The sequence below is a fragment of the Phalaenopsis equestris genome, unplaced genomic scaffold (assembly GCF_001263595.1).
Source record: "Phalaenopsis equestris unplaced genomic scaffold, ASM126359v1 Scaffold000873, whole genome shotgun sequence".
NCBI lineage: Eukaryota > Viridiplantae > Streptophyta > Magnoliopsida > Asparagales > Orchidaceae > Phalaenopsis > Phalaenopsis equestris.
The window spans coordinates 1452556-1466674 of record NW_018165313.1 but is presented as its reverse complement, the minus strand read 5'-3'; the positions used below and the strand labels follow the sequence as shown (position 1 = coordinate 1466674).

Below are 14119 nucleotides of genomic sequence, written 5' to 3'. Positions count from 1 at the left end.
TATGGCTACCTATTTACCCAAGTTGAAATCAACAATAAATATTTATTTTAATTAAGTAATGAGTAAAAATATATCGATGAAGGGCCAAGTTGACCACATAAAAAATATTAAAATTTATAATTTATATAGAAAAATTGTAAATTTCAGGTGCATAAGAGCACAACCTAGTTCTGTCCATGTATTTACCTTTCTTTCTATCTACATATATGCATATAACACACTTGATCCTAATAGAACAATTTGTACATGCCCAAACTCTCAAAAAGAAAAGAAAATAAAAATTACCCAAGGACAAATTCCTTTATATATAGAGAGAGAGAGAGAGAGAGAGAGAGAGAGAGAGAGAGAGAGAATGATTATTCCATGAATATGATATCTATCTAGTATGATATATGGAATATATGACAAAGGTAGAGTGTTGAAGTATTTCTATCTATCGTTCTTGTCATATAGGCTCGATTCAGACAACCAATTGCTTAGATTAGAATTATCCGAAAGATACCTTCTATATATCAAACTGTATATCAAAAAGATGTAAAATCAAACCTCTTTCTAGTTTCAAGAGAAGCCCTAAAGGAGTGAATAGGGTGGGTACTCAAATAATGATAGATATGCCAAAAGGGGGTCCGATTACGCCTATTCCTAAAGAGTTCTGAACTTGCCAAGATATTCATTATTTTAGCTGGTTTTTTGCAGGTTTTGGTTCCATGCAGTCGGGCAACGGAGACAATCACAATTATTTGTCAGCAGTGCCAAAATTCCTTCTTGCATCAATTCTCTGACAATCAAATAGGACCTCAGGTCTCTGCATTTCTTCTTATATTTCTATATAAATGTTAAGTTCCTTTTCCTCTATTTCTACTACATCTAATTCTCTGGTTATCAATTAATATTACACTTATAAAAAAAAAGGTAAATATGCAATTTTTTTTTATTTCATCTGGCCCTGAGAAAATATTTAGCTTTTTGTTCAGTTTTACTAAGCCTTGTTTTTTAAGCTTTAATCAGGAATTGGAAGCTTGTTCATCTGCTTCTAGTGGACGAACACCCACTGCTCCACTTATTGCACAATGTATTTTTTTTTTCTTACTTACTTGGTGTCTAATTTGCTATATATTGATGTGTCTAATTGGCTAATTGCATTTTGCAAACATTTGACTTGTAATGATAGTACGAGAGAAGGAAGCAGAAGAGAAGGAGCAACCTCGACGCTCAGCTTTTTATTATTTCATAAAGTAAGTAGAAAAAAAAATTATATATCTCCAATGGTCTTTTTTGCAATATTTCAATTTTGATGGGCTAAAGAATAAAATTGCATTTAATTATAAATATATGCAAAAGTCTTTTTTATTCTTATCAAGTAAATTTGATGTCTCATAATTCCTTGCTTAAAAATTTAATTCCTTTTTAAGAGAAAATAGATCTCAATGATTTATTATTTTTATGTTAAATATTTTCCTTAATTGCTCCCTTCATAATTGGTAATGTTGATGGCATAATATTTAATAAAAAAAAAATTATTTTTTTTAATATCAGAATAATAATTGAAGTTTACTTTTATGCCCGTGCTAAAAATCATAACTATTAATTTCTTTCATTATGCAAAATAGAAAATTTAAATAAAGCCTTTTCTCGAAAAATAAGTTATCGTTATGTTTCTATGAATTGCAAACAAAACAATTCCTTTACATTAATTCATCACTTTTTATACAACATCAGACTTCTATTCGAACCATCTTGTTTTTCTTCGCTAGACAATTAAATACTCTATCAAATCAAAAATGTTTAGATAACTTGTTCTATTTTAAAGAATGATCACCTATGTTTTATATGGTACATTTTAAAGGGGATCTAGCTAATTATGTGTTTATGTGTGCGCGTGAAAAAAGTATTACATTCGTCATTCGAACATTCAGAAGACGACATGGTGCTATCCAAGCCGTCCTTCTCATGTATGGTTATCCAGACGTATGTAATATTTTCATATGCGAACGCGTTTGTGTATATATAGATAGATAGGGATCATACCAGTGTTTTAAAGATAAGGCTACATCCATAGTTCAAATTTTGTTAATTATAGGGAATTGATGAAGAGAATGAATGATGAAAATCCTAACATCACACATAAAGAAGCCTACGACACTGCCACAAAGAATGTAAGTTATGCTTTGCCATTGCACCTTTAGTTCATTCTTTTATATACTCTTGATGAATTATTATAGCTATATTACAATTATTCATATACTAATAAAATGACTTGCTTTACTTTATTTATGCAGTGGGATAAGTTTGGATACCAGTGGTGCTTAAGCTCTCTAAAATCAACTAATGCCAACGATAGGAACAGTTTTCAGGTAATAAAGTTGTATGTATTTATTAAAAAAATAAGAAGCCTATCTTAATTCCCCATCAACAGATTTCAAATATAAAAAATTTCATGTTTTCTAGAAGAAAAGATGAGCTTTAATTCTCTTGCTTCTATGGCTGATTATATTATTCATTTATACATTAATTCAGTTTAATATATGCAAAATTCAAATAATCCATTCAAATTGTTTATTCACTTCCATTAAAAACCAATTCTATAGAAGTGAATTTAAATGTGATCTTTTATATATTACAAAAATTAATTTCAATGATTTAATGGCAAAAGAATGGCAATAATAAACATAAAATTTTATCATGATATAAATTAGAACATTCAAACAATTTGTAAATGCTTTATTACTTTGATTATCCAAGTTTTGGATTATCGTTTTTTTGTTTTTTTTTTCCAGAAATTTTGTAGTATATAACTTAGCTAATTCGTTAACTAACTCCGGGCAGGCTTGTTTAGTCATTCATTATAAGATTATAATCTCATCTCATCATTTGCAATCTTACTAATTGCTAATAAAATCAATTGAGAGGTGAAAACTTTGATCAAGTAAATTTTTGCTGACATCCTAGCTAAAATAAGACTGGCACCCATAATATTTTATGTGACAAACATTAAAAATGAATATCCTCAAGAATTTTTCTAGTAGTATATATGAGTTATAAAGGGTCTCACTTTATACGTATTTAGAGAACATGGCTTGTAAAGATAATCATGTATTATAGACTTTCTCTTTTATTATCAAGTAAAGTTGTCCTATACTCTGGGCTACAATTAGCTTATACCATTCTCATTCAATAGTTACTTTTATGTCAATTGTACTAAGTTTTGTTTTTCAAATTTCAATCAGGGAATGGAAATAAAATCGGAACTTGCTAATGGACTAACACTCACAGCTCCAATTGGTGTACAACCTAAATTTTTTTTACTTTTTTTTTTCACTTTTATGGTGTTTTATTTGTTATATATTGATCTCTCTAATTGGCTAATTGCATTTTTCAAACATTTGACATATAATAACAGCACAAGAGAAGGACCAACCTCGACGCTCAGCTTATTACTATTTCATAAGGTATAAAGAAAACTTATCTCCAATAGTCTTCCTTACAACTTAGATAGGCAAAGCATAAAATTGCATTTAAGTATACATTTATTCAATAGTCCTCTTCTTTCTTTTCATGTAAAATTGAAGAGAATATTATGTGCATTGTTGCGATCCAGGCCGTCATCTGCACGTCCGGTTATCTGGATATAATATTTTTTCACGTGCATGCATAGAGAGAAAGAGGAAGCTTACTAGTGTTTCATACATATTCTTAATATAGGGAACAGATGGAGCGATTGAATGATGAAAATCCTAATATCACACATAAAGAAGCCCATGACACTGCCTCAAAGAACGTAAGCAATGCTTCACCACTACACCTTGGGTTCCTTCTTTTATCTAATCATGATAAAACTATATATATATAGGTATACTAGAATGATTCATATGCAAATATAATGACTTTTTTTACTGAATAGTTGAACTTTATTGTGCAGTGGGATAAGTTTGGCTACGGGTGGTGCATGAGCTCTCTAACATCAGCTTCTGAGCGCTAGTATTTATGAGCAATTATCAAGTAATTATCAATATAAAGTTCTATATTTAAAGAGAGTTTAAATAAATAATTTACAGTTTAAAAATATACTAATTCAGTGTAATATGATTGCAGGTAACTGGAAATGGTAGTCGAGACCGATGTTTTCAAGCAAATGGAGCGCCACAACCTTTATTATGTCTACATATTTTATCACCCAAAACATCAAATATATTAACCACGAACAAATCGTTAAAATGTTATATTTTGTGCATTGCTGTTGAATTTAGTGTTAGAAAATTTGATTTTCGAGATCCAATCTTTCCTTGTTTACAACATCGAACTTAATTCTAGATTGTGAATTAGATAATAAATATAACCTTATAAGGTTGATGCTATGGGGTTAAGTGAGCCAAGCCGACACGTGAGCCTGTTCGGGCTTAGACTTGACCGCATTTTTGCCTTCATGGACTCATCCTTTATTCTTGACAAGATTATTAATTTCAAGATTTGCCGTAAACTCTCTGGAGGTTGCTCTTAATACTTTTTTATATTAATAATTTTAATGATAAAGTTAATCTTTCACCTCTATCGTCTTAATTATTATTGGATTCTAATTTCTCCTTTTAATTATTTTTTTTTTATCCTTCTATTAGAGTTATATAGATTTGCATTTATGTTGTATGAGAGGATCAAATTTGATAATTTATATTTTTTAATGAAATTTATATTCTTGCTTAAGAAAAAAATGATTGTAGCCAATTGTGTAACTATTCCTACACAAATTAATGTAGAAACTTGAGTAGAGAGACATATATATATATATATAGAAAAAGAAAAGAAGTTTAAAGTTCTCAATAATTTAATAGAAAGTTAAACTTCTATTGAACAATAACTATGTGATAAAATATTAATTATTAAATTTTTACTTCAACTATATAATGCTAATGATAAAATTTTTATAAAATATCTTATGATGTTTAGATTTGAACATTTATATATTATTGGCTATCAAATTCTCCTGTAGTCTTATTTAAAATTAATCTCCACCACACGTCTTATCTTACTCAGTCTTTAATTCCTCTCTTACATATCCTCCATTTCTATACCACACTTTCTCCCTTAGACTCCCTCCCTCCCTCTTTATCTCACTCTCTTACATAACACTATTTGCTATTTTTCAAGCATATATATACATGTAATAACATTATTTCTAGCAAGCCAAACAAACCATATGACAACACAAGGTAAATTGCTATAAAATTCCTTGCCCAGCTGCTTCCAGCGGTAAAAAAAATCATTAAGGGATTGGTACGTGTAAGCCATATCAAAATTAAGAAGTTTTTTACATAATAATTCCCAGATTCCAGCTATGAAATTGCATTCACCAAAAAGGTGGGCAATAGACTCCTCTTTAACCTTACAAAGGATACAATGAGATGAAATTCTTAATCCTTTCATCTTCAAAATATCAGCAGAAGGAATCAGATTATTTAAAACACGCCAAGTAAAGAAGGACATGGATGGTTTTAACTAGGAATTTCAAATCCAATCCAAATGTAACCGTTGAGAAACAACAATAGCTTGAGCAAAGCATTTTGAAAGAGAACCATCAATTCTCTTTTTAATAAGCAAACTATCATTTATGTTACTAGAGATAGGAATGGAAGCTATAAATTTAGCATCCTGAATGTTGACGTTATTCAAAAGCTCCCCCAGCCTCCAGCTATCATAACCCAAAAATGATTAACGTTAATATGAATATCATAAGGCCCACCATAATGATCAGCCAAAGCACCCTACCCCAACCAATTATAATACCAAAAAGAACATTATCCAACCCCCAAATCCCAACAAAAGAAGGTTTCAGTCACCCCAGAGACTTTTTACATTTCTTTCCAGATGAAAGAATCTTTCCTCGAAGAGGAAACAGATAAAGGATGTTTATCCTTACAATACTTAGCCTGCATCAAATTAGCCCATAAAGAAGTGTTCATCCTGAAACGATTTCATAATCTCATGTAATTAATTTTAATAGTCTAGAATACTTCTAAAACCCAGACCACCCTTATCATAGGACTTACACAACTTTTGCTGACTCATCCAATGAATATTCTTCTTACCCAACCCATCCCAAAGAAATTTATTATCAAGCTTCTTAATAGCCTTCATAGAAATATTCATGACTTGTAATGAATAAAGAGGCAATGAGCAAATAATACTCTTAGGAATAATAATCCTACCACCATAAGATAGAAATTTATTCTCTCAAGATAAAAGTTTCTGCTTAACTTTATCCACCATATGCATACAGGAAGCACTGCTTTTATTTCCCTTATTAAGTTCGAAGCCCAAATAAGAGATTTGCAATCCATAAAATCAGAAATCCAATTCTTAATGTTAGAAGAAACCTTTTTAGAACAAAAAAGGAGCATTTAGAAGTGTTGAAGCTAAGCCCAGAAGCATCCTGAAAATGCTTAAGAATCTCCCAAACTCTTTTGATAGAACATTTATGAGCATTGGTAAAAACAATTAAATCATCAGCAAAACAAAGATGAGAAATACTAATGTTTCCTTTGTGAACATAGTTTAGAGTAGGATAAGCAGTATATCCATTATTAAGACATCTGGATAGATAATCAAAAGCAATAATAAACAAATAAGGAGAAAAAGGATCTCCTTGTTTGATTCCTTTGGTGGCTTTAAAGAATCCATACTTCTGACTGTTAAAAAGAAGAGAATAGTAATTATTATTCAGAATTCTATGAATCAGGTTGCAAAAATGATTGGGAAAACCAATAGCTTTTAGCACATCCAAAATGAATTCCCACCAAATGGCATCAAAAGCTTTCCTAATGTCGAGCTTGAATATAACATTGCCCCCTCTACTCTTCATATCAATGTCCATAAGAAGTTCTTGAACAGTCAAATCATTATCACAAATATTCCTCCCCTTAACAAAAGCAGATTGGTTATTGGAAATGATATTATGAAGGAAATGATGTAATCTGTTAACAATAAATTTATCCCAAGAAGAAGCATCATTAACCTTGGGTATAAGAACAATATTCGAAGACTTAAAATACTGAGGCAAATCCACTCCACGGAAAAAATCTTGGATTTTATTAACCAATTCAGGATGAATAACCTCCCAACCTTTCTTGTAAAATTTAGCAATGAAACCATCAGGTCCTGCTGCCTTCCCATCCTCCATAGAATCCACAGTATTCTTAATTTCCAAGAGGTTAGGAACACTAGAGAGATTATGCCCAAAACCATCAGACATAGGGCTGTATAAAGTAGGATTTATAGTATTAAAGGAGCTTCCATCAGAAGACAAATGTTAGAGAAATAGACAATGCCATCATTGGAAATATCTAGTTGTTTATTTAAGATATTATCATTACTACTAATAATCATTCTAATAAAATTGCTCCTTCTGTTTCTAATACAGGCATGAAAATACGCAGAATTTCTATCCCCTTCCAAAAAATGAGTCTTATTGGCTTTTTGAGCAAGAAAACTTTCTTCCATCATAATAGCTTTATTCAACTCTCGTTGTCCTTGAAATAAGACTTCCCAATCAATCTGGTGATTGGCCAAATCTAATTCAATGGTTCTAACAGTATTTTCAAGATTCTCAATAGCTTGATTTATATTCCCAAATACCTCCCAGTTCCATCTCCTGAGATATTTGGCTAAATGCTTTTATAACATCCAGAGTTTATATCCAGAAGTACCCACAACAGAGGTCTTCCAGCAGACTTTAAGAACATCCATGAAATTGCTATGAAGCAGTCACATATTATAAAAATGAAAATGATAAGAAGGTTTATAATTAGAATTTCTAATCTTCAGAATAATAGGAGCATGACCAGAGGCCGAAATAGCTAAATGAGACACCTCATAGCAAATAAACTTATCAGCCCAAGCAACATTAGCAAGAAATTTGTCTAAATGTTCAAAAGTACTTCCTCTATGCCATGTGTAAGGAATACCTTTGAATCCCAAATCAAACAAACCAACATCCATAATGGCATTGTTAAAAAAGGAAATTAGATTAAGGTTAGGGGAAATCCCTCTTTTCTTCACCTGAATAGAAGAAATCAGATTGAAATCCCCACCCAAAAGCCACAATTCAGAATTAGGATTACTATTAATTAACAACTTCCAAAGTTCTAAACGAGCCTGTTTAGAACAACCCGCATAAATAATAGAGATAAAGAAGGAGTCACTATCAAGATGAATACGTAAATGTAATAACTGTTCTTGATTGATAAGAAAATCAATCTTATAGATATCTCTCCAAAAGAACCAGATCTTATTGTTAATATTAGCTAAAGAACGAAAAGAACCAAACCTTCTCATGAATCTCCCATTATTTTTTACTGCAACTAAAGGCTCCAAAATTCGAAAGAATGGAAGCTTATAAATACGAATCAATCTCTTTAATATATAGGAGGCATTAGCCTTAGCTATACCTCTAATATTCCATATAAGAGAATTAACCATCATCATGATATGATTTACCTCTAATGCTTCTTGAGGAAGAATAATTAACCTCTTCATCTTTACCTGACTTCAAGAAAGTGAGAGCTGCTTGATTAATATAACCAAGTTCTCAAACTACCTTTAATTTTCTTTTCCTTGATGATCTTTGAACTAACCAATCTTCTTCCAATTCTTTCCTTGTTAAAACTAAGATATCTTTATCATAGTTTAAGGAATTGGACACAAGACTCAAATCATCATTAATAGTAAGACCATGAACCAAAGGATCAAAAATATTTTCCTCGGGAACAACCCCTTTGTACAACTCCGACACATTTTGATCTATCTCCTTCGAAGGCAAAAGATTAATATTGTTCATGTTATCTTGCGAATCACCACTTTGATGACTATCATTCCTCCTCTCATAATTTTGCTCACCGCTAGCATTGTCACCATTATTGGCAAGAACTTCCTCAAGATCTTCTAAATGCTTCTTACTGACATTATCAACATCCTTCTTCACAGAATTGTGTTCAACATTAGTATTTTCACCATTACTAGCTTGAACTTCATCAAGAAATTCTTTATTCTTCTTATTAACACTTGCTTTATATGTATACGACCTTAGTTCCAGATGCGCAATACAACAAGAAGATATCATATGACCAAACATTTTACATTTAGAACAGTACGAAGGAACAAATTCCATTTCCGCTAATTGCTAGTATCTTGTATTTTCATCACCAATCAAGAAAGAATCCAGAAATTGTGTCGTAACATCTTTTTCGACCAAGATTCTAGCCATTGAAGGACGCGTGCAATGTAGAGTAGCGTTGTCCATCTTTAAAAAGTGACAAAAAATAGAACCTATGGAAAACAATACATGCGAATGAAATAAATGAAATTTGATGCCTGGAAACCTAATCCAAATAGGAACAATAGGAGATTCTTCAGCAGCAGGATTAAAGCTATGAGTCCACTTAAGAATCTTCATATAGCATTTGTCAATAGTAAGATATTTCCTTGCAAATAAGGAAGTGTAATCCACTTCTTCTTGTAGCTTAATCATCAAATTGCGTCCATTAATTAGCCCCAAATTCCATTTACCACTCAAATTTAGGTCAGAAAAAATTTACGAATGTTATCCACTTTCGGATGAGCCAATGCAAACTTACCAATTAGGGTAAACTTTAATAGTTACGTACGAAGATTAGTTTCTTTTGATTGATAAACAATAGCAGACTTATCATTCTTCCTTGATACTTTCTTGAAAAGTTCTTCAGAATCACTTCCTTCCAGCCTATTTTTAAAAGAATTAGGGAGCTGGACGTCTGAAATCTCCGGGAGATTGCCAGAAACAACGTCCTTGTAAGACAGCGAAAACCCTCGATTTGTGGAAGCCATCAACGAAATTGGAACGAGATAATCCGAAAATAAGATCGACGACTCCAAAAAACACAAGCCATAGGACTTTCGAACGCTCTAAAGCAAAGCCCTAAAAAGGAATCTCGAAGAGCTCCAAGAAAAGCTCCATCTCCATATATATATATAATTTTAATGTAATTTTGGCTGAATTTTAATGGAAATTTAAATAATTTTTCTTATAAAATATTATTGAAATTTGTGTCATACTTAGAGATTCATGCCATATGATCAAAATTTATTGATGGGCATAAGAAATTAAAAAAGACAATTACAATCTAAGCAAAAATTTATAGATCTATCATTCTAGATTTATAAGCTTCAAATTACTAAATTACTAGATAATTTTGTCCAACATTTTCAAGCATTAGACTTTTTTTTTTTTTTTGTAAGATAGAAATAGGGCTGTCAAAAAAGCTCATTATTTGCATACAGCTCCTATTCGGCTCATTGCAAAAGTTAAACTTCAATTTTAACTTTTATAGCACTCATGCACAAAGACATATAACACTTTTTTAAAGTTAGCAAAAGTGATTATTTATGTGATATGAAAATTTTGAGTGTTAAAATTTTTAAATTCAAAATTTTCGGTTAGATGTCAAAATTTTATAGAACTTGGGTGTGCATATAATGCCTCTTTACTGCTTCAACATATAAATATATACTATCTTATTTTCACCTTCCAAAAGAGCTTCTCGGGATGGTGGGTCGCCCAAGATTTAAATACTCTTCTTTGGCCCTACACCTAGCCGATGTGAAACTTTTTGTCAGTGACATTCTCCTCCACCCAATCACGTGACACCCTTGTCACGGATCAGCTCCTCCAAGGATCCCACTGGATCATGGAGGGTCCACACATCTGACAGACTGTAATCGGCTTAGATATCACTTGTCACCTCCCAAAAGAACTCTTCGGGATGGTGGGTAACCCAAGACTTGAATACTAATCCTCGGCCCTACACATAGCCGATGTGAGACTTTTTATCTGTGGCATTATGCTTTAGATACGTAAATGCAAAAGAATAAGAATAGTGATATTTTTGGATATAAATTTTACATATAGAAATTGGTGCACATACAATGCCCTCTTTATTGCTTCAGCATATAGATGTATATAATACCTTACGCTTCGGATATGTAAACGCAAATGAATAAAAATAGTGATATTTTTGGATATAAATTTTAAATATTAAAAAAGTTAAAAAAATATGGCCCATGCAGGTCTCGAACCTGCGACCTTCGCGTTATTAGCACGAAGCTCTAACCAACTGAGCTAATAGGCCAATTTGATTTAAAATGCAACCCCATTTAATTTAAAACTCAATCCAATGCATATTATCTAAGTTTTTAAATTGCTGTGTATGCATTAAATTTTATAAGAAATATTTAAAAATTTTATGAAGTTAAAAATTAATTAAAAAATGCGTGAATGTAGACGATATAGAACCTTCAAAGTGCTTAGATTGATTAATAGAATGTTAGTTGTATTATATAATCCCTGCGGGACACTGCTGTCTTGAGAATTTTTCAGGTATAATTATAGAATTCGATGTTGTTTTGATAATTATGAGAAGTGATTTTAACTTTTCATTATATATTTGTTGAATTATGATTTGCCGTGTGAATATGAGGGAGGCAGAGATAGAAGTGAACGGTAATGAACAGTAATTTATGTGTTTATTCAAAAAAAAAAAAAATTCATATTTATAGGATAGAGGGTGCAATAATGATATTAAATTTTGGCCTGTGATTTTAAAGGATAAGTACAGGGGTATATTTGGTATTTTATATGTATGAGTTTATCTTCTGTGTGCTCTCCAGCTCGGCTGGCTAAGCTTAATTGACTTTGGATCGGCAAGATTAGCTCAGTCGGTTGAGCTTGGTCAGCAAGATCAGCTTGGTTGGTTGAGCTTTGTCGGCATGAGATTATCTAGTATGGTTGTGATTCTTGATAAAATGTGAGGGACTTCTTGGCATCCCCGGATGGTTGGAGGTACCAAGGAACTAGATCATCCCTCAAATTGATTTTCCCATAATTGTTGGTTCGGATGTCTCTTTGTCTTGCTTCTGACCAAATGATTTAGGCCCAGTTTATTTTGTCTTTTTTATTTATCTGTCTGATGGCACAGTCAGTCTTAGCCTTATTGGTTTTGGCTCATACAACTTCACTCGATCAGACAAGTGGAGTATTCTGTCGTCGATGGGCCCTTCATCAAACTCTTTCCTTATGCACATTAGATCTCTTCGGGATTAGGGTTGGAGCATTTTTGTTTTACCATGTTATTGTTTTATTGAGGTATTTTAAACATTGAAGGAATGCATGCTGACCCCTTTCAATTTATAAAAAATTAAAAAAAAAAAAACATGATAATTTGACATCTTTTTTTGTGGTCCAAGTTATTATAGCACCTATGACGGGGAGGTGGGGAGGGGACCTCAGACCGATTCAGTCCAAACGGGCGCTAGGGTTTTTGCCCACTCCAAGTAGCAGTAATGGTATTTTTCATCTATTTATTTTTATTATGTTTAAGTCATTTTTTTATTAGTAATGGTATTTTTCATCTATTTATTTTTATTATGTTTAAGTCATTTTTTTATTATAAAAATATTGTCATTTATTATATTAGGGGTCATTTGTTCATTGGACTTTTATTTGTGATGACAATTGTAAACCTCACTCGTTGGTGGTGTCATTTTGGGTCTCCTTCCTTTATCAATCCTTCGTGTGGTTTTTTCTGTATCCTACGCTAGGCATTTACATGACGAATATTCGAAGGGGGTAGGCATAAAAAAAATGAGTATTTATATATTTTAACATTTAAAGTTTTATATTTACATACATAATAGTAAAATTCTTACTATCACTATTATTTTTAATTTTTTTTTTTATAAATAAAGCATACGAGGAGGAGCATTTATGCACATACCACCTAAATGCTTAAAACATTAGAGGATTGTTTTACATTTGTTAGATTCAGGCCAATAATAGGCCCCAACATTGTAACAGGCCCTTATATCTTCATAATAGAGCCTAAAGACATTAAATAACATGATCCCACCATAATAATAATGACAAAATAAATTTGTCCCACTAATTTTCTGAATTTTTTTCTCAATCATTACTCATTAGGCCAAGAGTGGGCTACACATATATAATCTTATATGTATTCATCTAGCAAAAGCTAGGCATTGTCTTTTTTTATAATTGTCATATTCGTTAATATTTACTTACATTACGTGCTGAAATATTTGATACGAAGAAGTATAGGAGTCTATCGTCTTAAATTTTCTTGAAAATTTCACGTGCACACAATTAAAATAAAAATACAAGTCACTAAAGATCATTGTAATTGAAAAACTTAATGAGGGAAAATTCATGCTGCCTAGCCCAATTGATCAATTGAATTCCATCTATCCATTGGAAGAGGGATTACAATATTATAAGAGTGTGGGATATTAATTTAACTTTCTTCAGAAATGGCAAATAGTGATGGACAGGTAGCAAAGACCAGGTAGTAATGGTTGCAATAATCAAGTAACAGTCGTCTACCGTTGTGGCAACGATTCAATAACAATGATGAGGGCTTCGTAATAGTTTTCATTGACGATAATAGAGACCGAGTGACGGTATTCCGAAGATGGAGACGTTAGAGCGATAGGGGTTTGGTGTAGACCACAACAGCCAGGTACCAATAGCCAGCCAATGATTGGTGGTGGTTTTTTGCTTTAATAAATTTAGCTCGCAGCTCCCCCCTTCCTTGGGGTCCTATTCATAAAATTTTGGGAGGGGTATTTTGGTGTATTTAGCAAAGATCTCATGACACTCCTTCTGGCAATCTATGTTAATTCATTTAATCGTAGATCATTTTTATAGTATTTAGTAATTGTCTTAATGATACTAAAATTGAAAGATCACATGCTCATCCAATTCCACGAGATGTTGATTTTATTATGAGCATGCCTAATTCAGATATAATTTAACCTTTTTAGTGAAGTTTCAAAGCCTTAATTATATTTCGCGTGTTTGCTCCGAACTCATTTGAGCACGAATTGAATCACTTTTACTATCGTTTGGTTCATATCATCAAAACTTCATCTTGTTCTACTAGGGAGCTCATTAATAGCCTAGCACCAATAGGATTGGCTTCCATACTCTTCTATTGCTAAGCAAAACATATTTCATAATAATAATAATAAATCATATATCATTCCTAACCTTATGGAGGATAGCATTAACAGAGTCTTCTTT

The 14119-nt window shown here is 31.9% G+C and overlaps 1 non-coding gene across 1 annotated transcript; it reads right to left on the bottom strand.

Moving 5' to 3' along the window:
- Nucleotides 1-11079: 11079 nt before the first annotated feature.
- TRNAI-AAU lies at nt 11080-11153 on the bottom strand. The gene has a single exon. It is a non-coding gene; the product is annotated as a tRNA-Ile (tRNA).
- Nucleotides 11154-14119: the final 2966 nt, after the last annotated feature.